At 43.2% G+C, this 27,075-nt stretch overlaps 1 protein-coding gene across 3 annotated transcripts in view; it reads left to right on the top strand.

The window, feature by feature from the left end:
- Positions 1–27,075, top strand: part of LOC137371882 (contactin-associated protein-like 5) — a 761,481-nt gene that overhangs the window by 410,944 nt on the left and 323,462 nt on the right. The gene's annotated exons all lie outside the window — the stretch shown is intronic.

Here is a 27,075-nt window from a genome sequence, read left to right as displayed (position 1 = left end):
CCAGCAACAATTTCAAATTTAATGTCCATGCAGCAAAATTAATGTGCCTCATTCTTGGAGGGTGGGGGCCTGCATGACAGTTAAGAAAATAATTTGACAAAGGAAACATTTAGCCATCTCATTCCAACATTTCACAGCATTTCAGACTACAAGGCAGGAGACTTTGTCAAGAATAGAAAGATTTACAGCACAGAAAGTGACCATTTGACCCATCATATCTGTGCTAGCTAGGAAAGAGCTATCCAGCCTAATCCCAATTTCCAGCTTTTGGTCCGTGGCCCTGTAGGTTACGGCACTTCCAGTACATATCGGGGCGGAATTTAATGTGCTCCACGAGAACGGGTTGTGAGATGGTGGGGTCGGGGGTGGGGGGGATGAGAGGGAAGGCGAGGGGTGGAGTTCCTGTTGCCTTCCCGACTCAGTCCAATTCAATCAGGAGTGAGGAAGGTTTAGAACTGCCTTCCTGTCCAGAGGCCAATTGAGGCCCAGGTGGGCCCTCAGCAGTGTGGGGAGACTGCCCAGTAAAGGAGGGCCCCCCCAGTGGCAAAGGCCGACACTGCAGAAGCATGCCACCCCACCCTCACCAATGACCTTAAAGCCTTAAAGGGATGGGTACCCCGATGCCAGGCAGTTAATTGCCTGATGGGTACAGAATCAGGTTCGGGCTCCCGGAAACGGCCAAGGTGGGATTGCAGCTGGCTTTCTGGCCTGCCATCAGGGCCACCGCCAGCCAAATGAAATTCAGCACCAAGTATTCTTTAAATACAATGAGGGTTTCTGCCTCTTACCACTCTTTCAGGCACTGTGTTCCAGAACCCCACCACCCTCTGGGTGAAAGTTCTTCTTCAACTCCTCTCTTAATCTGCCAATTACTTTAAATCTACGCCCCTGGTTATTGACCTCATTGCTAAGGGAAATAGGTCCTTCCTAACCACTCTATTTAGGCCCTTCATAATTTTATACACCTAAGTTAATTCTCTCCTGAATTGCCGGCTGTTATAAGGTGCCACTGTCTCAGGGTGTCCTTTCTCCTCAAAACAGTAGTCCTTAAACAATCAGAGTTTCAAACACTTTTTATAATTAACACAACACAAGACCACCCTGTTCACCTTTCAGCTTTTCTTACTTGTCTTTGAATGTTCAGCTGACTGGGGAATGTCTCCCTCCACACAATTATCTTTTAAAGCTAGGGTTCTTATTCTTAAAGGTGAGGTTTCTGAAAGAGCCATACTCAGGATCAGGGATCAAAGCCCTCATTCGCCTGTGCTTGACAATCACCTTGCTGCATAGCACAACAACAAAGCAACAACAACATGCAAAGGCCTTAAGACTGCATTACAAGTCCATCAGTCGCTTTATGGCCAACAGAGAGGATTTATTTGGCCCTTATTTGCCTCACCCTTTCATCACTTGTAAATTTATGGTGAAATTTGGTGCTGTTGACACGTTGTGCATTGAACAACACAAGTTGTATTTGTATAGCACCTTTAAGATAACAAAACATCCCAATGCACTTCATAGGATGGTAAGCAAACAAAATTTGAGACCGAACCACATAAGGAGATATTAGGGCAGATGACCAAAAGCTTGAGTAAAGAGAAAGGTTTTAAGGAGTATCTCAAAGGAGTTAGGGACATGGAGAAGTTTAGGGAGCGAATTCCAGAGCTTAGGACTTTGCCAGCTGAAGGTACAGCCACCAACGGTGGAGTGATTAAAATGAGAGAAGGTCAGGAAGCCTGAAGAGAAGGAGTGTAGATACCTCGCAGCGTTGAGGGGCTGCAGGAGATTATAGAGATAGGGAGGGACGAGGTCATGGAGGGATTTGAAAAGAAGGATGAGAATTTTAAAATTGAGGCATTTCTTTAACGGGGTGTCAGCGTAACTCAGGACACACAGGGCGAGGGATGAATGGAACTGTTGTGACTGAGTTTGATGTAACAGAGGTGCAGGTGACCACAAGTTTACAGAGGGCAGGACATGGAAGGCTGGCCAGGAGTACATTGGAATAGTCAAGTCCAGCAGTGACAAAGGCATGGATGAAAGTGGAAATAGGTTGTCAGAGTGATGGCACAGACATGTGGTCAGAAGTTCGTCTCGGAGTCAAATTTGACACCAAGGATGCTAATAGTCTGGTTCAGCCTCAAACTATCATCGACAAGGTACAAGTCAGGAGTGTAACGGAAAACTCTCCATTTGCCTGGATGAGTGCAGCTCCAACACTAAAAAGCTCACCACCATCCAGAACAAAGCAGCCCACTTGAACTTGTTCACAGCAATGTTGGTGTACCTACACCACATGGACTGCAGCGGTTCAAGAAAGCGGCTCACCACCACCTTCTCAAGGGCAATTCTGGATGGGCAATAAATGCTGGCCTTGCCAGTGATGCTGACATGCCAGGAACGTCTTGGGAAAAAAAAGACAATTGCCAGGAAGAGGGATGGAATTGGTGGCTAGGGAATGGAGTTTGTCACAGGGCCAAAGACAATGGCTTCGGTCTTCATGATATTTAGTTGGAGGGCATTTCTGCTCATCCAGTACTGGATATAGTACAAATTGTCTGACAATTTAACAACATTAGTGGGGTTGAGAGAAGTGGTGACAAGGTAGAGCCTGGTGTCATCAGCATACATGTGAATATTGACACTGTGTTCTCAGATGAAGTCGTTGAGGGGCAGCAGGTAGATGAGAAATAGGAGGGGAGGATCAAAGATAGATCCTTGGGGGACACCAGCAGTAGTAGTGCAGGAGTGGAATGAGAATCTGTTGCTGTTGATTCTCTGACTTTGTGTGACTGGATAGATTAGAATGGAACCAGGCGAGTGGAGTCCATCACAGTTGGATGACAGTGAAGAGGCATTGGAGGAGGATGGTGTGGCCAACCATGTTTAGTGAGTATTTGCTCAATGCCAGCAGAACGTAACCTATTTGTGGCCATGATACGGAGGTGCTGACTTCAAACTGTGGTCTTTAAAGGCAGGTGGCAATGATTAAGAATACAAACACTACCCAGGTGCACAACTGATCTCCTACTTATTAACATCTAATTTGCTTGCACAACGCTTCAAACTGTTTCTGACAGCACTTTGCTGAACACTGTAGTCCCTGGTGCCCATCAGTATGTCGTTTTTTCTAAACTTATTGAAAGTACGTTGGCTATACTACCAACCGATTGTTTTAAATCTATTGCCGATAAAGCGTTCTAACCCACACTTAATAACTTCTATGTTGTGATTACAGTGACAGTTTGCACAGCTGTGTTTAGTTTCATTATTAACTGAAATGTCCACTAAAGAACAATTTGCTGTCTGATTTATTTTCCACATGTGGTGGGTTTAATTGCTGTTACTTACGAGGATCTAATTTTGAGAAACCTAGTAGCTAAGTAAATTAAAACACCCAACAGCTGTTTGTTCCGTTTACAAGTAATTAAAGCATTGTACTGAGCGTTTACCAATTCTGGTTAGACTATAAATGGTCTTATAGTATGGTTATAGTGTATAGAGAGATGAGAAACACTTAGAATCTTATAATTTTGCATAAGAATACTATTGATATGTTGTCCAAGCTCAGTGCAACAAAAGATAGGAAAAGTCAAGAATAAGCAAGGGCCATTTGTTCCATAGATACAGGAGTTGGTCATTCAATTTCTCGAGCCTGTTTCAACCTTTAATTAGATTATGGCTGATCTGTATCTTAATTTCATTTAGTTAACTTAAAGTGCAGCTGTCCCTCTAGTACTGTATCTCGCCCCAGTTAAATGCCCTTATTACTTTGACTCTGTTACCTTACCCTGTATATTATTCAAAACATTTATTCACCTTTGAGGAAAGATTTTTTTCTAATGTCTATTTTACTTATCACCTTGAACTATTATTTTTGGGCTCATCTATTGTGAGCATATAGGTCTGTACTTTGTGATAATAATGATAATGGTGAAGCTATTTGGGTGGCACAGTGGCGCAGTGGTTAGCACCGCAGCCTCACAGCTCCAGCGACCCAGGTTCAATTCTGGGTACTGCCTGTGTGGAGTTTGCAAGTTCTCCCTGTGTCTGCGTGGGTTTCCTCCGGGTGCTCCGGTTTCCTCCCACATGCCAAAGACTTGCAGGTTGATAGGTAAATTGGCCATTATAAATTGCCCCTAGTATAGGTAGGTGGTAGGGGAATATAGGGACAGGTGGGGATGTGGTAGGAATATGGAATTAGTAAAGGATTAGTATAAATGGGTGGTTGATGGTCGGCACAGACTCGGTGGGCCAAAGGGCCTGTTTCAGTGCTGTATCTCTAAACATAAACTAAACTATGCTGCTCATCATTATTATGGGATAAATTGGACAGCAACCTTGAGCACATGTCCAATTAAACGTGGAAATCCAGAGGTTGCTTTTAGAGATAACACTGCTGCTCCACAGGGTGCCCTGTTGCAGTCCTCGCTCATAGTCTTGGCATTGAAATCACTGTAGTGGCGAGAACTTGAGGTACTTGCCCACTAGTTTCCGAACTAGAAATGGCTAAAAAAAAAGGTAGGGCTAGTGCATTCAGGAATAACTGAGTTTTTAACAGTGTGATAAATGATAATTACGGCTGAACAACCTCTCTGGCACTGAAAAATTAATTTTAGAAGTGTGGAGTCTCATTCCCTCACTGAAAAGTTAGTGTTGGAGATTTTATTTCCAACTTTTTCTCTCTCTCTTTTATGTCTCTTCCATCATTCCATCTGTATTTCCCAATCACTATTTCATTTTCTGCACATCGTTTAAATAAAACTCATGTTACCTGCTTTGTACTTCCTGGTTTGGACTCTACATAGCTCAGTGAGAATTCTTCAACCTGATTGGCTAAGGAGCCTTGCTGCTTCTTGTCCTGCTCACAGATACCACAGATTCTCTGACCGGAAAAGATGGCTGATTAGAGGAAATCCATGCGGTGAAATCCACAGAAACTCTGTGGGAAACTGTCACGAGTTTGCCACTGAGAGCAAAATCTGGGCCAATATCTTTCAGAACAGTTCTGGAGAATTGCTGCAACACAAGAGATCCTATGCCTTAAACTGAGGTCCAGCCTGCCTGTTCCGATATTTGAGGTGGGAATTAAAGATCTCACAGTACTTTTTGAGAAAAGCAGTAAGTTCTCCTGGCCAATATACTAATTCTATCAAAAATAGATTAACTGCTCCATCATGGCATTGCAGTTTGTGTTGCCTTGCCATGTGCAAAATGGTGGTGGTTTTAACCCACATAACAACAATGGGGAGGTGGTGGTGTAGTGGTAATGTCACTGGACTAGTAATCCAGAGGCCTAGGCTAATGCTCTGGCGTCATGGTTTTGAAATTTGAATTAAATTAATAAATCTGGAATTTTAAAAAAAGCTAGTCTAATGATGACTGTAAAACCATTGTCGATTGTTGTAAAAACCTCTCTGGTTCACTAATGTCCTTTAGGGAAGAAAATCTGCTGCTCTTACCTGGTCTGGCCTACATTTGATTCCAGACCCACAGCAATGTAGTTGACTCTTAAATGCCCTCTGAAATGGCCTGGCAAGCCACTCAGTTGTATCAATGCGCTACGGTCTAAGAAAAGGAATGACCTACATCCCAGGGACTACAGCAGTCCAAGAAGGCAGCTCACCATGACCTTCTCAAGGGCAATTAGGGATGGGCAATAAATGTTGGCCTAGCCAGTGACTCCCACATCCCACGAATGAATAAAAAAAGAAGCACTTAGAAATCTGAGAAGTGCAATCTTTTTTTTTTCATTTTTTGCTTTCCAGCCTCAATGTTCTAGGATTTAGAGATAACACTGCTGTAATATTTTCTCACAGCTCATCCCATTTATTCTTGAACCTGTATCCTCTTCCCTCTCCAATGCCTGTAGACCACACAAGTGCTTGAAGTTACTATAGAACTCTCCTTTTGCATTAATTTTCTTTCATTCTATCCTTGTCTCTTTGCTCACCGCTCAGTTTTTCCAGTATGTTGCACATTGTGCCAGTCATGATCAACTACCTACTACTTTAGGTCCACCCTGCCCACTTATCATTGCCACTTTGATGCCCAGATCAGAATTGCACCTCTCCCCATGATCATTGCTTTCTTCCTAGTATTGAGGCTCCAATTCTCAATGCATTCTTTCCCTCAGGCCAACTTAAAATATCAAGTAACAGTGATTCTCACTATTGTGTTTGATTGCTCAGTGTTTGATTGCTCTGTGCTGTGTTTGTAAGACTGCTCACCATGCTGTCAGTCAAACCTGAGGGTGCATAGTTTCAAATGTGAAACTCAGACAGATCTAGGCAGTCAACTGAATAAAGCCTACACACACAGAAATCAAGAGTCTAGTTTCTTCATGCTTGGGATACAAAACATAACACTTATCCAGCGATTTACTTGTACTTCTTTCAATTTAGTATACTGTATTTGCTGCTCACAATGTGGTCTCCTCTACATTGGGGAGACCAAACGCAGATTGGGTGACCGCTTTACGGAACACCTCCGCTCAGTCCGTAAGCAAGACCCCAAGCTTCCAGTTGCTGGCCATTTCAACACTCTTCCCCCCTGCTCTCATGCTCACATCTCTGTCCTGGGATTGCTGCAGTGTTCCAGTGAATATCAATGCAAGCTCGAGGAACAGCATCTCATTTACCGATTAGGCACACTACAGCCTGCCGGACTGAAGATTGAATTCAATAATTTCAGAGCATGACGGGCCCCCCTTTTTATGTTTAGTTATTTTTTCTTTTTTTCTTTTTTATTTGGTTATTTTATTTTAGGTTTTTTAGTGTGTTTAGTTTGTTTCTACTGTGCCTACCCGCTGTGTTTTTAAAAAATGTTTTATTGTTTGTGCTTGGAGTGCTTTGTGCTTTACAGTCTATTCACACCTTCTCTGTACTAATGCTTTGTCTTTCAGCACACCATTAACATACCATTTGCCTTTGTTCCATGACCTTCTGGTCAGTTATTCTCTGTGACCTTGTCCTATCAACACCTCTTTTGTTATCTCTTGGCCCACCCCCGCTTTACTTGCTTAAAACCTTTTACATTTCTAATATTTGTCACTGACCTGAAACATTAACTCTTCTTCTCTCTCCACGGATGCTGCCAGACCTGCTGAGTATTTCCAGCATTTCTTGTTTTTATTTCAGATTTCCAGCATCTGCAGTATTTTGTTTTTATTATAACACTTATCCACCCTGCAGCACATGGTGGTACAATGGAGGCAGCTGGTCTCCAAGCTTTTTCTAATTTAATTAAGACTAGGTTGCAGAAAACCCATATATAATAGTTCAACTTGATTTCACAATGGTGACGAGAGGTCGCACACACCCACATGTGATTGCGGATCATTAATCCTGTGATTACCTGATTCAATAATTTAGCAAATCTCTTCAGCCTTGTTGTTGTTTTGATAGTTCCACAATTCTTGTTTTGGCTGTATATTTTTAACTCTCTTTTTCTCAGTGTGCTTGTACTGCTAGACACTGTGGCCGTGATTTTAATACCCAATCCACGCACCCACCTTCTTCCCCCTCTCTACCCATCCCCACCCCATCCAACGGGCAAAAAGGGTCAGGCGAAAGGTTCAAAATTCCCTTCCAAAACCAATTTCACATTTCTGACTGCCATAATATTTACTGATCCGGGCCCTGGACGAGGTCCCACTAAAAGCCTACCTAAAATTCAAATGCTCAATGATGTAATCTGCAACACAACACAATTTTGACATCACCACAGGTGGAGTTGCACGCTGTCTGATGCCTGACATGGCGGGAGGAATTAACAGGCCAGTAAAGGCTGAACTAATTTTTAAAACTTTCCCTCTCCTTGTACTCCTTGTGGGCCAGGAGGAGCAGGAGTGCTACCCCACCCCCATCCCCCAAGCCTTGTAATGAGTCCTTGGACCTCCACATTCCCCCCACCTCCCACCCCTCACCCCAGCTCACTTCCCTGATCTTCTAGGAATTCTCAGCTGCAGGCATTCCCCACACTCCCCGAGATCTTCATGTAGGCCCCAGCCCTGACCCTTAAGGATCGCAGCATGTAAAGGGAATTCCAGGCCTCTCACCGATCCCAACACCATTTCTCTCTAACCCCTTCATTCAATAACTGCCTGGGGCCATTCCCACCGTCCTTGCCTGCAGTCTGCAGGCCATCCACAGTCAAATTTCTGCTGGTGTGTGTTTTCATGGACATCAGCTGCTCTTTGGTTACCGTGCTTAGATTCTGACTTGTTAGCAAGCTATTTCACCATGAAGGCATCAGTACCGACCTGTGTACGTGCATGCTCTCAGTGATCTAGGAAGTAGGGAAGGGGATGTGTGTTGATTTGCATCAAGTCCAGGAAGGACAAGTAGCAAATTGGAATGCATCTCTGTTGAAAGTACAGTGTGATTGCAGGGCATGCCTGACCCACGGTATGAGAAACACTGCAGGCGCATGACTTTCAAAATCTCTCTTCTTTTTCTCCCACTACCTCTGTGAATTGGACGCATCAAGACAGGAGTTCAAAGCCAAGAGATCACTTATGGAAGAATGAGCCTTGGCAATCCTGGGCCTGCAATTATTTAGCTTTGTGAAAACTGACAGCTGAGGTACTCCAAAGCCAAAAGCTGAAGCAATGTGAATATTGATCCTGGCCACACTTAGCAGGACTAGGCAGTGAGGAAGTTTAGGGAAATGAGAGAGGAGGATAGAGCTACGGTTTGACCTAACAGATGTCGGGCACTGTCAATCCAGCTGTGCTATGTTTCCTCGATACAGGAAGACGCAGATGGCATTTTTAACATCTTTGTAGATGGATGGCCCATTTCCCAGGTGGCACCAAATAGCATCCTTCTGAACTCTGCATATCTTAAAACATTTGACTGATAGAAATATGTGCAATGAAAGGGAAATTAAGGGACAAGGCAGAACAGTACAGGGAGATCATTGACATTAAATTTTAATATTTGTGCTGATATGAGCTTGACGGGGACTCTGGAAATCAGAGATAAGTAAAACTCTTCTCACAAGATAAATCTGGATGAGGGAGGCCTGTTGGTACATTATTCCAGACCTACTATGGAATTCCATTCCTGATGGAGTCTCAACCGATCAGATTTGACGCCACCTTTGGGCAAAATATGATTAGCTCCCAGATGAAGTTTCCAGATCGTTACATCTCTGTCACTTCACAGTAAATGTTACATTTTCCTCATGAATCTGGTCTTATTCGATTAATAGTGCAAGTGATTTTGGTGTGACATCCCAGAACAAACCTATGAGCTCCTATGGCAGCCACTGTTTATCATAAAAAAACTGGAGGCAAAAAAACAGCTGGCATCTGACAGATAACAAAGCACTTGTCCTGTCCTAATGATATCCTGTTTCCGTGGCTCATTCAGCAGCACCCAAACCAAATCTCCTGTAGCGTATGGTTCTGGGGTAGAATTTCCATAAGGATTTTCCTGATTTCCCATCATAAATTCAATGGAAGGTAAGTAGAAATTTGGCAGAAATCATCTGTTTGCACCATTTCTGGGGGGGTTTTTGCTAAAGTTACAATTGGGAGATCGGGAGAACCCACGTGGAAATATCACCCCTGGACCTTACGCTACAGAAAGTTCATAGTGCTTCTGCCAGCTCTTTAAAAACTATTCAATATGGGACACCCTGAAGAATCAAAAGGTATTATGTCAATGTAAGTCTTTCATGTATGTATGTATATCTTCTTGAAGCAAAAATCAACCCATTAATAGTGTGTGCAGATGCCGGATTTCAATTTCCAACATTGTTCCAGTTGGTAGCATTTTCACTCTTGAATGATTTTATAACTGTCATCCTTGTTTTCAGATCCTTCCATCGCCTCTCCCAATCTCTGTAACCTTCTTTAGCCATACAACCCTCTGAAAATTTTGCGCTCCTCCAATTTTGACCTCTTACACTTTTCCAATTTTAATCGTTCCACCATTGGGGGCCGTGCCTTTAGCTGGCTGAATTCTGAGCTCCAGAAGTCCCTCCCTAAACCCCTCTCCCTCTCTACCTGTCTTTCTTCCTTGAAGATTGCTGCTGAAAAACTACCTCCTCGACCAAGCATTCAATCACCTGCTGTAATATCTCCTCAGGTAACTCAGTGTCAAATTTTGTTTTAGCATGCTCCTGTGAAGCACCTTGGGATGTTCTATTACAAGCCCCAGTCCATGACTTGAGCACTTAATCCAGGCTTGCACTCCAGTGCAGTACTGAGTGTTGGAAGAATCTCCCTTCAGATGAGATGTTAAGTCAAGGCCCCATCTGTTTATTAAAGATCCTTTGAAACTATTTAAAAGTGACCAAATAATTGCCTTACCTTGTGCTAGATGCACAAAACAATGGCAATTATGTCCACAGTCACACAAAGTCGAATTACAAGTTCATTAAACGTAGCCATGGAATGGGAAGCCTTGTACGGTTGGGGAGTTCTCCCAAGATCTTCAGATCCTTTGTTTTGCTGTTAGAATTGCTTTTATTCCTTCTAACAGTGTAGACTAATTAGTCCCAGCTTACATATGTTTTAGCACCGTAGCAGAGTAGAACAGATGCGGGCTTGTTAGAAGTGATTGGCCAGCTGCCACAACCATAACTGCAAAAAGGCTTCATTTGGTGCTAAACCATCATTCTTTGAAGTGTAACACCTGCTTTCCCTTCTGTATTGGAGACTTCTAAATTACAGTTAGCAATCTTCGCAGCTGCTACAGCCAAGAACAGCTAATGTACTGCTGCAAGTAAGTTTAATTATTAAGCTATCAATTTAAATCATAAATTCTGACTGATGGCAAGAAAAGCGGGGACCTCTGCCAAATTGATAGTTAACTGACTTGTAGTGGTTTGTTGATGCCCAAGATTGCTCATATGATGAGCGCACAGTGACAAGCTGGGGTCAGCAGGGAGGCTGTGAGCAACGATCTGAGCAAAAAAACAATTGGAGAATGCCAATCTTTTGTCATCCTCATTCTGATATTTCCTGACCTCCTTCCTGATTCTACTGACTCTGCAAGCATCCCAAGTTGAGTCTAATCACATCCTTGGCCAACGCACATACACACGGACAGCCACACAAACAAACAAGTACCTCTGCAGCAGGGAATATTCCTTTTTTTTTATTTGTTCATGAGGTGTTGGCATCGCTGGCAAAGCCAGCATTTATTGCCCATCCCTAATTTCCCTTGAGAAGGTGGTGGTGGCTGCCACCTTGAACCGCTGCAGGTGCTCCCACGTGCTTTTCAGACAGGAGCTCCAGGTTTCCAATCCAGCAACAGTGAAGGAACAGCAATATAGTTCCAAGTCAGGATGTTGTGTGACTTGGAGGGGAACTTGGTGTTCCCATGCACCTGCTGCTGTTGTTCTTCTAGGTAGTAGAGGTCACAGGTTTGGAAGGTGCTATCTAAGAAGCCTTGGTGAGTTGCTGCAGTACATCTTGTAATGGTACACACTGCTGTCACTGTGCATCGGTGGTGGAGGGAGTGAATGTTTAAGATGGTAGGTGGGATGTCAATCAAGTGGACTTGTTAGTCCTGGATGGTGTCGAGCTTCTTGTTGTTGGAGCTGCATCCATCCAGGCAAGTGGAGTGTGTTCCATCACACATGTGACTTATGCCTTGTAGATGGTGGACAGGCTTTGGGGAGTCAAGAGGCGAGTTACTCGTTGCAGAATTCCCAGCCTCTGATCTGCTCTTGCAGCCACTTTACTTATATGGCTGGTCCAGTTCAGTTTCTGGTCAACGGTAACCCTTGAGTTGTTGATGATGAGGGATTCAGCTCTGGTAATGCCATTGAATGTCAAGGGGAGTTGGTTATATTCTCTCTTGTTGGAGATGATCATTTCCAGGCTCTTGTGTGGCGCAAATGTTACTTGCTATTTATCAATCTAAGCCTGAATGTTGTCCAGGTCTTGCTGCATTTGGAAAGGACTGCTTCATCTTCTGAACATGGGAATGTTGGGTCAATTGTAGCATTTGTACGACATGGACATGATGGGCCGAATGGCCTCCTTCTGTGCCGTAAATGACTCTATGACCTCAGTTGAAATCAGTTAACTCAGCATAGAGCTGATGCTGAACTTGAGCCCTGCTCTGTCTGGCATTTCACTGCCACATTGATCAGTCACCGACAGATCCATCAGTGCAGCTTATTCATAAGTATCTAAATTACATTAATCATTTAGACGTAAATATAGGAGGTATGATCAGTAATTTCGCAGATGACACGAGAATTGTGGTGTCGTAAATAGTGAGGAGGAAAGCCTTAGATTAGAAGACGATATAGATGGGCTGGTAAGTGTGAGGTGATGTATTTTGGGAGGACTAACAAGGGAAGGGAATATACAATGGATGGTAGGACCTTAGGAAGTACAGAAGGTCAGAGGGACCTTGGTGTACTTGTCCATAGATCACTGAAGACAGCAGCACAGGTAGATAAGGTGGTTAGGAAGGCATATGGGATACTTGCCTTTATTAGCCGAGGCATAGAATATAAGAGCAGGGAAGTTATGATGGAGCTGTATACAACGCTAGTTAGGCCACAGCTGGAGTACTGTGTACAGTTCTGGGCACCACACTATTGGAAGGATGTGATTGCACTGGAGAGGGTGCAGAGGAGATTCACCAGGATGTTGCCTGGGCTGGAGCATTTCAGGAATGAAGAGAGACTGAAAGAGAAGCTTTCATTAGAGCAAAGAAGGCTGAGGGGGGATGATTGAGGTACACAAAATTATGAGAGGCATTGATAGGTTAGATAGGAAGAGATTTTTTTCCCTTAGCGGAGGGGTCAATAACCAGGGGGCATAGATTTACGGTAAGGGGCAGGAGGTTTAGAGGGGATTTGAGGAATTTTTTTTCACCCAGAAGGTGGTTGGAATCTGGAATACACTGCCTGAAGGGGTGGTAGAGGCAGGAACCCTCACAACATTTAAGAAGTATTTAGATGAGCACTTGAAACACCATAGCCTACAAGGCTATGGGCCAAGTGCTGGAAAATGGGACTGGAATAGTTTGGTGCTTGATGGCCAGCAGGGACACGATGGGCCGAAGGGCCTGTTTCTGTGCTGTATAACTCCATGACTCTAAATAACAGAGCAGAGAGCAGCATTGTCCTGAACCTGCAAAAGATCAACTGCCAACCTTCTTGGACCCCAAAAAGAGAGAGAGAGAGGGCTTTTTTTTCATTCATTCACAGGTTGTCGCGGTTTCTGGCAAGGCCAACATTTATTGCTCATCCCTGATTGCCCTTAAGAAAGTGGTGGTTAGCAGCCTTCTGGACAACTGAGTGGTTTGTGTTGTCATACACATTTAAGTGGGTGTGGTTACATAATCAGTACACCTTGCTGGAGAGGAAATGATGTACATTACCATGTGACTGAGTCTCACTCTTAGTCTGTTGCTGATCACCAAATAGACTAGACATGTACAGATGTTCTCTTGCAATGCAATCGCATGCTACTGTCCTCAATAAAGGAACCCACTATTTAAATGTTAATTGACCCCTGATGCATGGTTAGCATCTTAATGTGCAATGTCTTAATAAGCACAAGGAAAAGAAAACACACCAGCTTGCTAGGCCATTTCACATAGCAGTTAAGATTCAACCACTTTGCTGTGGCTCTGGAGTCACATACAGGCCAGATCAGGTAAGGATGGTAGATTTCCTTCCCAAAAGGACATTAGTGAACCAATTGGGTTTTTATGACAATCCAGCAGTTGCATGTTCACCATTCTCTCCACAACCAACTACCTTCTGCTTCAGAGAGGAGTGGTGCCATTCTAATAAATTTCTTCTGCACCCTCTCTAAGCCTTTGACATCCTTCCAAAGGTGTGGTGTTCAGAATTGGACACAGTACCCCAGCTGAGGCCTGATGATTTATAAATGTTTACAATAACTTCCTTGCTTCTGTACTCAAGGGAGATTATTTTTGATGGGTCCTTCAGATGCTAAAGAGTGGACAAGATGGAGTCTTGAGCTGAATCAATGGTTTAGCCCGTGTTTAACACAAGATGCCAACTTGGTAAAGGGATTGAAGCTTGCACTAGGAACGGCTACCCTGAGGATCGTTAAGGACTGATTGCTACTTAAGTTGACTTCTAGCTCTCATTAAGAAAGCTGCGCGGCATTTTGGTAGATAGTGCTTGACCGAATGGCTTTTCCTAACAGTGTCCAACTGATTAGGAGGAGACTAGTCGTTCAGAGGATTTCGAGCACTCCTTAAAGATATATCACCTTTTACTGTTCACCTGCTGCTGGCGGTTTGAAGAGGACTTTTGAAACGTATCAGAAGATTTTCTGGAACACTTTGTCAAGACTTCACCAATAATCTGTCAACATTTATTCCAGAAATTCTCTGAGGAGTTCACCTGGAAAGAGTGAGTGCTGTGTGACTACTTTATTTGGACACCCTATAGGAATCACCAGGAGAACGTGAGTGCCTGCTCATCAACATCTCGCTCGGGGGTCCCCTTTGGTCTGCAGGAGGAATGGAAGTAGGAAATGAAGCCAGGCAGAGCACCAGCTGCTGCAGAGAGAGAGGAAAGGGAGGGACAGGTTGGCTCCTTCCTCCAACTGCAGTACAATCTCCCTCATCTGGATCCCCTCCGGTGCCACATCTGAGAACCTGTGCACCCTCTCCCTCAGTTCCTGAGCCATCCTGAAACCTTCTGCTGTGAGTCAGCCAGCACACTCCACACCTTCAGTGGAAGTTGATGCGAAGAGCCCACTGTTACCACCAGGTGAGAAAGAAGTCTAAGGTTCCCTTTCGCCTTCACCTGGTCTTACTGTAACAGGGTTTAATTTTAAACAAAGTGTGTTTTTAGCTCCCCCTTGGTGAATCCTTGTTCACTGCTTTTCAATTATAAGGCAAATAAACCAGCACAAAACAGGCTTTCTTAGGTTTAAAGAAGAAAAGTTGAAATTTATTAAACTTAAACTCTAATTCGGTTAGTGCCTACGGATACACGACACACCCACGCTAGCATGCACATGCAATACACACGTGCAAATAGAGACAGAAAAGAGCAGAAGAAAAATAAAATGGAAACGTTTGAGCAATATCTGAAAAGTTTTTGTTACGGTTCTTCGAGTTCACTGTAGATTCCTTGATTATAGGTAGGTCTTGCTTTTCATTGGGGCCCAGTATTCTTCTTAAACCTTGTTCGCTGTAGGAGACTTTTATTTCTTGGGGTTCATGCATCTTCAATGGATTCAGAGGCTTATGAGAAAGAGATGGAAGCAGATAGGAGAGATCTTCTCAGTCCAGGAGCAAAAAAAAACACTACGCCTTCAAACTCTCTGTGGCCAGTTCAAAAGAAAACCCTGGAACAGCCAGGTAGTCATGTGACCAGCTGGTCTAACCAGTCCTGGCCCTTGGGGATTGTATCCTCCTTTAGCAGGCCCTGGAATATGCTTCCTCACCTTCGATGTCTGTTGGTATGTAAATGTCTTTTTTCCAGTCACGGCTGATCTGTTTAACAAGTCATTTCCTCGCTCCAACAACAGTTAAAAATCAGTGTTCATGACAAAATTGATGTGCCTCACTCTTGGTGGGGGCGGGGCCTAGCATGACACCACATTTACAGCTGCACGAAAATTGCTTCTGACCAGAGCTTGCTAAACCAGCAGGTGTCTGTTTTTGCACCTCTGCATAAGTTCCAATTATGGTAATCAGCAATTAGAAACAAAGATGTGTGCGAAAACCAGACTTTCAAACAGGCATGCCTTATTAACACAGCAACCATTTGTCCCCTGTTCTCACCAAAATGCCCTATACCTCTACTTAAAAAAAAAACCCAGGATATGCTTTTCTTCAACAGCTTGATTAACTTTTCCTGCTTACTTCAAGGATTAATATATTGTGAATCCCCAGGTCTCTGCTCCTGCACTCCCTTTAAAATTGTACCATGTAATTCCAAACTCCCCATTTCATTCTTCCTCCTAAAATGCTTGATTTTGCATTTTATTGCATGCATTTTCATTTGCACACATTGCTTTTCTATTGTTTTTGCTCCCCTGATCCTACTTGGAACTCCATTCCATGTATTCACCACTTTTGGTGTCAACCGTGACTGTGGGTAGCACATTCTTCTCTGAGTCAGAGGTTGTTGCTTCATGCCCCACTCCAACACAAAATCTAAGCTGACGCTCCAGTGAAGAACTGATGGATTGCTGCACTTGGGAGGTGTATTCTTTCATTTGAGACATTAAACAGCCTAACCTCTCAGTAAAAGATCCCATAGCATTATTTTGAAGTCTAGCAAGGGAATTCTCCTTGGTGTCGTGGCCAATATTTAGCCCTCAACCAACATCACTAAAACATATAATTATTTTCTTGCTGTTGGTGGGACTTTGCTGCATGCAAATGGCCTGCCACGTTTTCTACATTACAACAATAAAAACACTTTAATTGGCTGTAAAACGCTGACTGAGGTCATGAAAGACGCGATATAAATGCAAACCTTTTTTTCTCATGAAGCTTCTGACATTAGTTTTAGCTTTGCTGTCCACAAATTTGAGCAGGTACCAACTTATTCTACTCTAGGGTTCCCAACCCTTCCCCTTTTGGAGTGGGCTGTTAGTATTCTGAGTGTTCCAGCTGGGGATTCAGGAGAAACAGTCTTGGTATGCATGGTTTGTGCATGCACAGTCCCTGATTGTTGTGACTTTCAGCCAATTCTCTTTATCTGCACCCAGTTGTCCCCTCACTATACGGACCGCTTCATTGCTGGTTGTGAAGACGGCAGCATCACAGCCAATGAAAATCGCCTGGAAACTCCATGTGTCCTGAGGCAGCAACTGGGGGGAGGGAGTGAGGGAAAGAAACACAAACGTGGGAAGGGAGGGGGAGAGAGATGAATCATAGAAACTTTAAGACACAGAAAGAGGCCACTTGGTCCATTGTGTCTGTGCGGGCTGAAAAATGATCCACCTATTCTAACCCCACCTTCCAGCATTTGGTCCGTAGCCCTGCAGGTTATAGCACTTGATGTGCATATCCAGACTCCTTTTGAATGAGTTGAGGGTCTCTGTCTCAACTACCCTTTCAGGCAGTGAGTTCTAGACCATCACCACCCTCTGGGTGAAAAGATTTTTCCTCATCTCCCCTCTAATTTTTCTACCAATCACTTTAAATCTATGCCCCCTCATCACTGACCTCTCTGCTAAGGTGAATAGACCCTTCACCTCCACTCTATCCAAGCCCCTCAAACTGTTGTACATTTCAATCAGATCACCCCTCAGCCTTTTCTGCTCCAAGGAGAACAACTCCAGCGCTATTGACTGTGTATTGAAGACTGAGATCAATAGATTTTTGGACAATAAGGGAATCAAGGGATATGGAGATAGGATGGGAAAGTGGGGTTGTGGTCAAAGATCAGCCATGATCTTATTGAATGGCGGAGAAAGATCAAGGTCTAGCCTACTCCAGCTCCTATTTCTTATATTCTTATTATTTAACCTTTAATCTTTCTATTCTTTTATATTCTTTAACTTAAAAATTACATTATTTGCCTCATTACAAAACAAAAAAGTCAATTATTTTCTTTGGAGCTTGATATTTAGACGCTGAATGAAGTTAACTGCAATAACAGTTGCAGACAGGCAAATATCATGTGATCGTATGTCACGAGTAAGCATCACGAGTGCTGTCACGTGATTGAATGCCATGTGATCAATGGCACATGATCAAATCTGCAAGAATACCACTAGCCAGAGTTGGCAACTCTATTCCACAGTTGAATATAAAATAAAGTTCCAAATCTTTGCCCATTCTTTACCGTTTATCTTGTTTAAGTCTTTCCCCTCTTGAGGCTGCCCAACCTTAAATTTCTCCATTATTTCCACGTATCTTGTTCCTCGGACAATGAGGATCAGCCAGGCCATGTCAAAGTAGCTAAAATAAAAGCACAATACTGCAGTTGCTGTAAATCTGAAATAAAAACCAAAAGTGCTGGAAATACTCAGCAGGTCTGGCAGCATCTGTGGAGAGAGATAGCTTTGACTCCTTTCTGGCTCAAAGTTTTATGTAGACTTTGTCCTATGGCTTGAGACACCTTGCAAGCAGACTGGTCATGCTGCCTGGTAGCACCATGTGCAGGTCCCTTCTTAGCATAGATTCAGTGTGTCAGTCCCATAATCTGAAGGCCCTGAGTTCAATCCTCACAGAAGGCAGTCAGCCCAATGCACTTTTTTTTGCCATCACTCACCTCACCTTTCCATCCTTGTTGTACACCAAAATCCAGGCGCTTTGCTTGCTGCAGTACTCCAAAGCATTTCACTTCCTCCACCACGCAAGATGATTGAAAGGTCACAGACCTGAATGCTAACTCTGCTTCTCTCTCCACAGATGCTGCCAGACTTGCTGAGTATTTCCAGCACCTTTGGTTTTTGTTTTCATGCCAAAGTAGCTACTTTCTTTCTTGCTGCTGCACAGAATGTTCAAATCATTAGCACTGCACAGGTAATCCATTTCAAACAGTCTGTCGCTTTCCAAAAAAGGTCTTCAGATAAATTAATAATCTCTGCAAGCCAGGAATGATCAATGTAAGTTATTTAATTCTAAAATGAGGTAGCATCTCCACCTAGTCAATTACGTTCAGTCATCAGTTTACAACATATCTCAAGTCCAGGTGTTCTCGGCTTTCTGCTGTCCTTTGCATTCAATCATGTTTGACTAACTACCTCCTTCCACTCCGCCCCCTTTAGCAGTGAGAATCTCGTATGTTACATTTAATGCAGTCTTCTATTTGATATACAACCATCCCAGTAGAATTGTTCCCTTTATCTGACAATTGCAGTTATAGTGGACCCAAAAAGAATTTTGATTCCATTTTTTTAAATGTGCCCATCAGTCGATTTAACAGATAGTCAATAGACAGCCTGTCAGGCAATCTGGAATTTCCAATGCATCTCATTTCCTAGCTGACAACCAAAGAAGAGATGGATATTTTGAAATCCCCTCTGAGCGGGGTTTCATAGTTCCTTGCTTGTAGTTGCCAAGTAACAGGTTCAAGACTATCCAAGGTCAGTTAACAGTGCTTTTTGCTAGGAGCTGAGAGAAGTGGAGGGAGGGGAGAAGAATGTTGGGACCGTGATCTCTACTTCATGCAGTCATGCCTTATTTAGCAGCAAGCAATTGCTTTGTCTATCAATGCGATTTCCAACACCCTCTGGCCAGTGTAATTGTTTATTAAGGGCTACAGGGAGAGCCAAGCTGTTCTCAAAGATTTGAAGAATCCATTAATTTTTCATCATGCAAATTAAAATTAACTCACTAGTAAATCATGCAGCACAACTTACATTAGGATTGCTGTAAGGGCACTGTTTGCTAGGTGAAGATTAATAGATGGCAACATAAGAATGAAGATTTAGCTGATGGTATAAATTATGATAGTAATTTCTAAACATCTCCTGAACCATAGGATTATGCTGTGGCCTCGAACATGCTCACATTTTTGAGTGCTCACTAATATGTACGATTTTATATTTGCCTTTGTAACATGTCCCACATAGTCCTGAACTGGGGCTTTGACCGACAGCCACCTGATTCCGTGCTGAGAGTGCTACAAACTACGGTAAGCACTTGGCACTTTGTATTTGTTGCCATTGCTGTGCCTAGGGCACTGCTGTACATATAAGCATAAGGCCAATATTTGGGAACTCTTGGCTCATTGCCAATTTCCATAGTCCATTATCGAGGTTCATGCTGAATAATTAGGCTGCGCTGTGCAGGCTAAGCGTTAACCAGTGGTATTGTTATCATTTTAAAGTGTAATATATGGCAGATTTCTCTCCCTATTTTAATAGATGTACCAAGGCAAGTGGGTCAATACCCAGAGGTAGTAGATTTAAAATCATTGGCAAAAGATCTCGGTGTGAAATGAGGAGAGATGTTTTCAGTCAGAGAGTTGTCAGGATCTGGAACACTCGACCTGAAAAGTTGGTGGAGGCTGATTCCATAATTAATTTTAAGAGAGTTGGACAGGTACTTGAGGATGTGGAGTTTACAAGTCAGGATAGTGTGAGACTTTGAGGGGAACTTGCAAGTGGTATTGTTCCCTTGTGCCTCTTACCCTTGTCCTTCTAGGTGGTAGAGGTCATGGGTTTGGAAGTTGCTGTTGAAGGAGCCTTGGTGAGTTGCTGCAGTGCATCTTGTAGATGGTGCACACTGCTGCCACTACGCGCCGATGGTGGAGGGAGTGAATGTTTAAGGTGGTGGATGGGGTGCCGATCAAGTATACTGCTTAATCCTGGATTTTGTCAAGCTTCTTTAGTATTTTTGGAGCTGTACTCATCCAGGTAAGTGGAGAGCATTTCATCACATTCCTGACTTGTGCCTTGGAGATGGTGGACAGATTTTAGGGAGTCAGGAGGTGAGCTACTCACCGCACAGTTCCCAGCCTCTGCCCTACTCTTGTAGCCACAGTATTTTTGTGGCTGGTCCAGTTCAGTTTCTGGTCAATGGTAGCCCCCAGGATGTTGATGATGGGGGATTCAGAGATGGTGATGCTGTTGAATGTCAAGAGGAGATGGTTAGATTCTCTCTTGTTGGGGATGGTCGTTGCCTGGCACTTTCATGTGATGCAAATGTTACTTGCCACTTATCAGCTCAAACCAGAATGTTGTCCAGGTCTTGCTGCTTGCGGGCATGGACTATTTCAGTATCTGAGGATTTGCAAATGGTACAGTGAATATCCCTACTTCCGACCTGATGATGGAGGGAAGGTCATTGATAAAGCAGCTAAAGATGGTTGGTCCTCAGACACCACCCTAAGGAACTCCTGCAACGATGTCCTGAGGTTGAGATGTTTGGCCTCCAACAACCACAACTTTCTTACTTTGTGCTGGGTATGATTCCAACCAGCGGAAAATTTTCTCCCGATTTCCATTGACTTCAATTTTGTGCTCAAGCATGATATGGGCCTGGGGCTCGCCCTGCTGGAGCAGGCAAAGATCAGCTATGTTGACTATCTTACTAGCCCTCTGTCACAGTGATTTGGGACAGGGTAAATCCAAAGTGGTGGACCATGTTCCCTCTCCCTCAATGGGTTCATGGAGATCTCAGCCCATTGGTTTTCGTAGTCTGATGAGCAACAAAACTTTTGAGTGAAACCATCAGGTTTGTTCCTTGGTAGACCTTTGTGCAAATGACATTAAGCTCCAGTGAAACGAGGATTCTTGACCTAGAACTGAAGTTTAACAGTAGAGACTTGATTTATGCCAAGGAACGTCTTTCATGTAGCAGCCACTTTTCTCATTTAAAGAAGCTGAGGGTTTAACATATTTTGCAGCTCTTGAGGTGAGCTGTTACTGTCTGCAATTTGCCATTTCCTACATTGATTTTTCCCTCAGTGGAGTTTCACCCCTTTAATTGATTCCCCTAATAGCTCAGCATTCAGAAATAATGGAATATTTGAATCAATCTGCATATATTAATGATTCAAGAAATGCTTGAAATACTCAGCAGGTCTGGCAGCATCTGTGGAGAGAGAAGCAGAGTTAACGTTTCAGGTCAGTGACCCTTCATCAGAACTGGCAAAGGTTAGAAATGTAATAGGTTTTAAGAAAATAAAGCGGGGGTGGGGCAAGAGATAACAAAAGGGACGATGTTGATAGAACAGGATCACAGAGAATAACTGACCAGAAGGTCATGGAGCAAAGGCAAATGGTATGTTAATGGTGTATTGAAAGTGTTAGTGCAGAGAGGGTGCTAATGGACAGAAAAATAAACAGCCCTGACCCAAAGCACAAACATGAAAAAACAGTGGGCAGGTACATGGTAAGAAAAATAAATGAGGAAACAAACTAAAATAAAATAAAAAGAAAAAAAGAATACCATAACTGAAACTTCAGAGCTCAACGGGCCCCCTTTTTATTTTCAGTTATTTATTTTTCTTTTTTCCTTTTATTTTATTTTAGTTTAGTTTGTTTCATCATTCATTTTTCTTCCCATGTGCCTGCCCACTGTTTTTTCATGTTTGTGTTTTGGGCCAGGGCTGTTCATTTTTCTGTCCATTAACACCCTCTCTGCACGAATGCTTTGTCTTTCAAAATGCCATTAACATACCGTTTTTCTTTGCTCCATGACCTTCTGGTCAGTTATTCTCTGTGACCCTGTCCTATCAACACCTTGCCTTTTGTTATCTCTTGCCCCACCCCTGCTTTATTTGCTTAAAACCTATTACATTTCTAACCTTTGCCAGTTCTGATGGAAGGGTCACTGACCTGAAACATTAACTCTGCTTCTCTCTCCACAGATGCTGCCAGACCTGCTGAGTATTTCCAGCATTTCTTGTTTTTATTTCAGATTTCCAGCATCTGCAGTATTTTGCTTTTATATTAAAGATTCAAACTGCTTCAACCATCAAAGCAACTTTTGACTTAATTGCTTTATTAACAATGATACACATTGCTTCCCATAGACAGAATACCTGCACTCCTCTAATTTAAAGCTGACGAAGAAGAGTTTGGATTTTAACTCAAGTTATTCTAAAGTTTGTCCTTTTAGTTACAAATTTACAGAACACAAGACAAGAAATATTCTGGAGAAAGCCAAATAAATTTTATATATATATATATTTATGAAATGTTTGTACGTGTGTGTGCATACATGTGTGTATATTCATACATGCGTGTATATATATTACACATATGTTATGTGTGTGTGTTTATATGTGTGTGAGTGTGTCTCTCTCTAATTCTGGCCTCTTGAGCATCCCTGATTTTAATTACTCCACCTTTGTTGGCCATGCCTTCAGCTGCCTGGGCACTAAGCTCTGGAATTCCTTTCCCAAACTTCTCCACTTCTCTACCTTGTGTTCCTTCTTTAAGACGGCCCTTAAAACGTACCTCTTTGACCAAACTTTTGGTCACCTGCCCTAATATCTCCTTATATGGCTTGGTATCATATCTTGCTGTATACTGCCTTTGTAAAGTGCCTCGGGACATTTTAGCATTAAAGGTGCTATATAAATGCAACTTGTTTTGTGTATGGTTGTGTATATATACATGCATGTATGAATATGCACACGTGTGGGTGTGGATGTGTGTGTGTGAATTTTTATTCCAAACACAGTGCAAAGTTATAAATCCCATTGAAATGCATCGTGTTCCACCTGTGGTTGATATTGTTATGAAAAAATAATGTTGACTCTCCTCAGTCTGCTAAATTGAAGCAATCCACCAAATCATATTTCATGTTAATAATGGGCTTTAAGTATTAGAACATACTTTGCCCATCATAATATGCTGTAAACAATTGTTCATTATCACCCAATAAACCTGCAGTGAATATTTCACAATCATTACACCTACAGTATGTATGGCTGCAGCCATCAATTACCTAGGAGGCACTGGGCATTGCAATGTACTGCTTCCTGTTGGAATTTAGAACTCACTGACCCTTGTTTGTGCTGAACTCTATGCTGTCAACTAGTTGTCCATTAGTTTCGACTGGCTGCTGGTCCCCTTGGACTAGGGAGAATAAAATAAAATCAACCAAAATGCCCAGTCCCTCGTCCGGATGCAGTGACTCCTATTGAAAAATGTGCCTATATAGTAACTGGATATGGACAAAAACAGCAACTTGCATTTATATAGTGCTTTTAACAGAGTAAAATGTCCCATGGCACTTCACAGGGTGCTAACAGACAATCCTGAGGCGAGTAACTCACTTCCTGACTCCCCAGAGCCTGTCCACCATCTACAAGGCACAAGTCAGGAGTGTCATGGCATACTCTCCACTTGCCTGGATGGGTGCAGCTCCTACAACACTCAAGAAGCTCGACACCATCCAGGACAAAACAGCTCGCTTGATTGGCACCCCATCTACAAACATTCATTCCCTCTACCACCGACGCACAGTAGTAGCAGTGTGTACCATCTACAAGATGCACTGCAGCAATGCACCAAGGCTCCTTAGACAGCACCTTCCAAACCCACGACCTCTACCAACTAGAAAGACAAGCAAATACATGGGAACACCACCACCTGCAAGTTCCGCTCCAAGTCACACACCATCCTGGCTTGGAACTATATCGCCGTTCCTTTACTGTCGCTGGGTCAAAATCCTGGAACTCCCTTCCTAACAGCACTATGGGTGTACCTACCCAACATGGACTGCAGAGGTTCAAGAAGGCAGCTCACCACCACCTTCTCAAGGGCAATTAGGGATGGGCAATAAATGCTGGCCTGGCCTACATGCCATGAATGAATAAAAAAAATATTTGACACCGAGCCACATGAGCGATTAGGATAGATGGCCAAAAGCACAGGCAAAGATGTAGGTTTGAAAGGAGTGTTTTGAAGGAACGAAGAGAGACTGAGAGGTTTAGAGAGGCAATTCCGGAGCTAGGGCCTAGGTAGCTGGGACACAACTGCCAATGGTTGAGTGATAAAAATCGGCAATGTGGAAGAGGGAAAATTGGAGTGCAGCAATTTTAGAGGGTTGTAGGACTGAAGGAGGTTACAGAGAAAGGGACACTTGACGCCACAGAGGGATTTGAAAACAAGATTGAGAATTTTAAAATTGAGGTGTTGCCGAACCGGGAGCTAATGTACACCAGCGAGAACAGGGGTAACGTCCCTTTTCATTGCATAGGCTGCTGACCCTTTCTATCTAAGCTTATATGCCTGACGTGGAGGAGATAGTGCAGATAACTGGTGATTGTCAAATTGTCTCCAAGCATGAATCATATAAATAGGAGTGGCAAGAGACAGGTTTCTTTATTTTTAAAAAAAAGGCTATAAATGGAATAAAGTTTCTAAATTTCCTTTTTAAATTCTATAATATCTTGGCATGTGGAGAGATTGGAGAAGCTGGGATTGTTCTGCTTCGAGCAGAGAAGGTTCAGGGGAGTCTTTTTAGAGGTATTCAAAATTATGAGGGGTTTTGATGAAGCAAGTAGGGGAGACAATGGTTTTCTCTGGCAAGTAGGTCGGTAACCAGGGGTCATTGATGTAACATAATTGGCAGAAGAACTAGAGGGGAAATGAAGAGAATATTTTTCATAAAGAGGTTGTTAAGATCTGGAATGCACTACCTAAAAGAGCGGTGGAAATGGAATCCATAGGAGATTTCAAAAGGCAATTGGAGATCTACCTGAAGGGGACTAATTTAAAGGATTCTGGGGATAAAAGGTGGGGAGTGGGACTAAATCTGGTAATTTTTTCAAAGAGTTAGAGCAGCCACAAAGGACGAATGGTCTCCTGTTTTGTAAGATTCTATGATTCTCTGGTCTGAAAAAAGAAATAAAGCTAAGGAGAACATAGATGAGGGGCAGTTGATAATCATCTTTGTAGTAATTTGATTTTTAAATTGACAGTGATGTTCGTTCGCTCTTCAGATGCACTTGAGTTCACTCCAGCTTGCATCTCAAATGGAATCATTTCCACAAACTCATAAAAATGAATTCTGCACTCTCTGGATGTTTTCTTCTGGGATATTTCAGAAATGATTAAAGCCCATTCCATACTGATACCTACAAATCCGACTCCGATCAGTGATTTTCCATAAGGATTTCTCGTAATAAGCTCCTTTTAAAGGGAAGGGTATGTATTGCTCAAGGATAATGAATGCCTTTGAGTGACAGCCATCCAATCAATGGGGCCAGAAAACATCATAAACCATTAGAGCAATGCTCCAGAGGGTTTATCAGGATTACGTGAAGTCCAAGGTTGGAGTTATGACTGATGATTTATTCAGAGTTATCACTTTGAAGATGATTCATTTCCCTTTTAAGCTGGTTCTATTAACCTGGTGCTATGGCCCAGTGATCCATTTGTTTGATGCAGGGGAAATTTTTTTGATGATGCGATTAAATTTAAAAGAGGACCACATGACATGAACGGTACTCATCATTCTTTAAAAACAAGAATCTGCAAATAGAGGATCAGGATTTTCAGAAATTACAAAAACTGAAAGACTTGCATTTATATAGCACCTTTCATAACCTCAGGATGTCCCAAAGTGCTTTATAGCCAATGAAGTACTTTTAAATGTAGAGACTATTGTGATCTACAAAACAGGACATCCAATTTGCACACAGCGGGCTGAATTTAATGGGCCCCCAGAGATGGATTTGGAGGTGAGAGGGGCCCACAGAATTGCGATGGGGCGGGGTTGGTTGGGGCAAAGGGCTCGTTGCCACCTTCCCGTCGCACCAATATTTAGTCAATGGTGGGATAGGCCAATGAAGACCTTCCTGCCCAGAGGCTAACTGAGGCCCTGAAGTGGCCTATTACCGGCCAATTAAAGGTCTCCTCCTGCCAATGCTGGGATTTAACCAGAGTGGGGGTACCTCTGCCACGTGGATAGGCCGCCCAGTAAAACAAGCCACCAGGAAATACTCCACCTATGTTAACACCCTTCCCCCTGCACTAATGCCCACCCGACCCCCAGCACCACACCAGGGCCTTCTGGACTGGCCCCAGTGGCCCGCCTCACTTAGCTGATGTCTGGGGTTCCAGGGCTAGGCCTAGGTCCAAGGCCTCTTGTAGTACTGGCATTGGTCACTGCTCACAGTGCTGCTGCTAATACTACTGCACTTCCAACCCTCTGATTGACCAGCAGATCTGGGAGGCGGGATCCCCATCTTTCAAGGTACGGAGATCATGGCATTGGGCAGTAAGTGCCTGAGCATTGTTAGATTGCGCCAGTGATGGGGGTGTCACTGAAAGGCCAAGGCAGGGTTCCTCTCGCCTTTTCAGCCCAATTCTGCTGGCGCAACAAAATCCAGCCTAGCAAGCTCCCACAAACAGCAATGAAATAAATGACAAATATATAAATATATATATTGGCCTATACATATATATAGGACACCAGTACATCTCCTTTGTTCTTCTTCAAAACAGTGTGAAGGGGAGAGGGCCGACAGGGCCTTGGTTTAATTCTCATCCAACAGCGCAGCACTCCATCAGTACTGAACCTGGAGTGTCAGGCTTGATTTTGTGCTCAAATGTCTGGTGTGGGATTTGAATCCACAATCATCTGACTCAAGGGATTGTGCTACCAACTGAGCCACTGCTGACCTTTGAGAGATCTGCATAAAATGTTATTTAATGTTGAGATAGATGAGATAATTCAC

This window comes from Heterodontus francisci, chromosome 7, assembly GCF_036365525.1.
Source record: "Heterodontus francisci isolate sHetFra1 chromosome 7, sHetFra1.hap1, whole genome shotgun sequence".
NCBI classification, from domain to species: Eukaryota; Metazoa; Chordata; class Chondrichthyes; order Heterodontiformes; family Heterodontidae; genus Heterodontus; species Heterodontus francisci.
The sequence above is the reverse complement of the archived record's forward strand: the minus strand, read 5'-3'. Positions and strand labels throughout refer to the sequence as shown.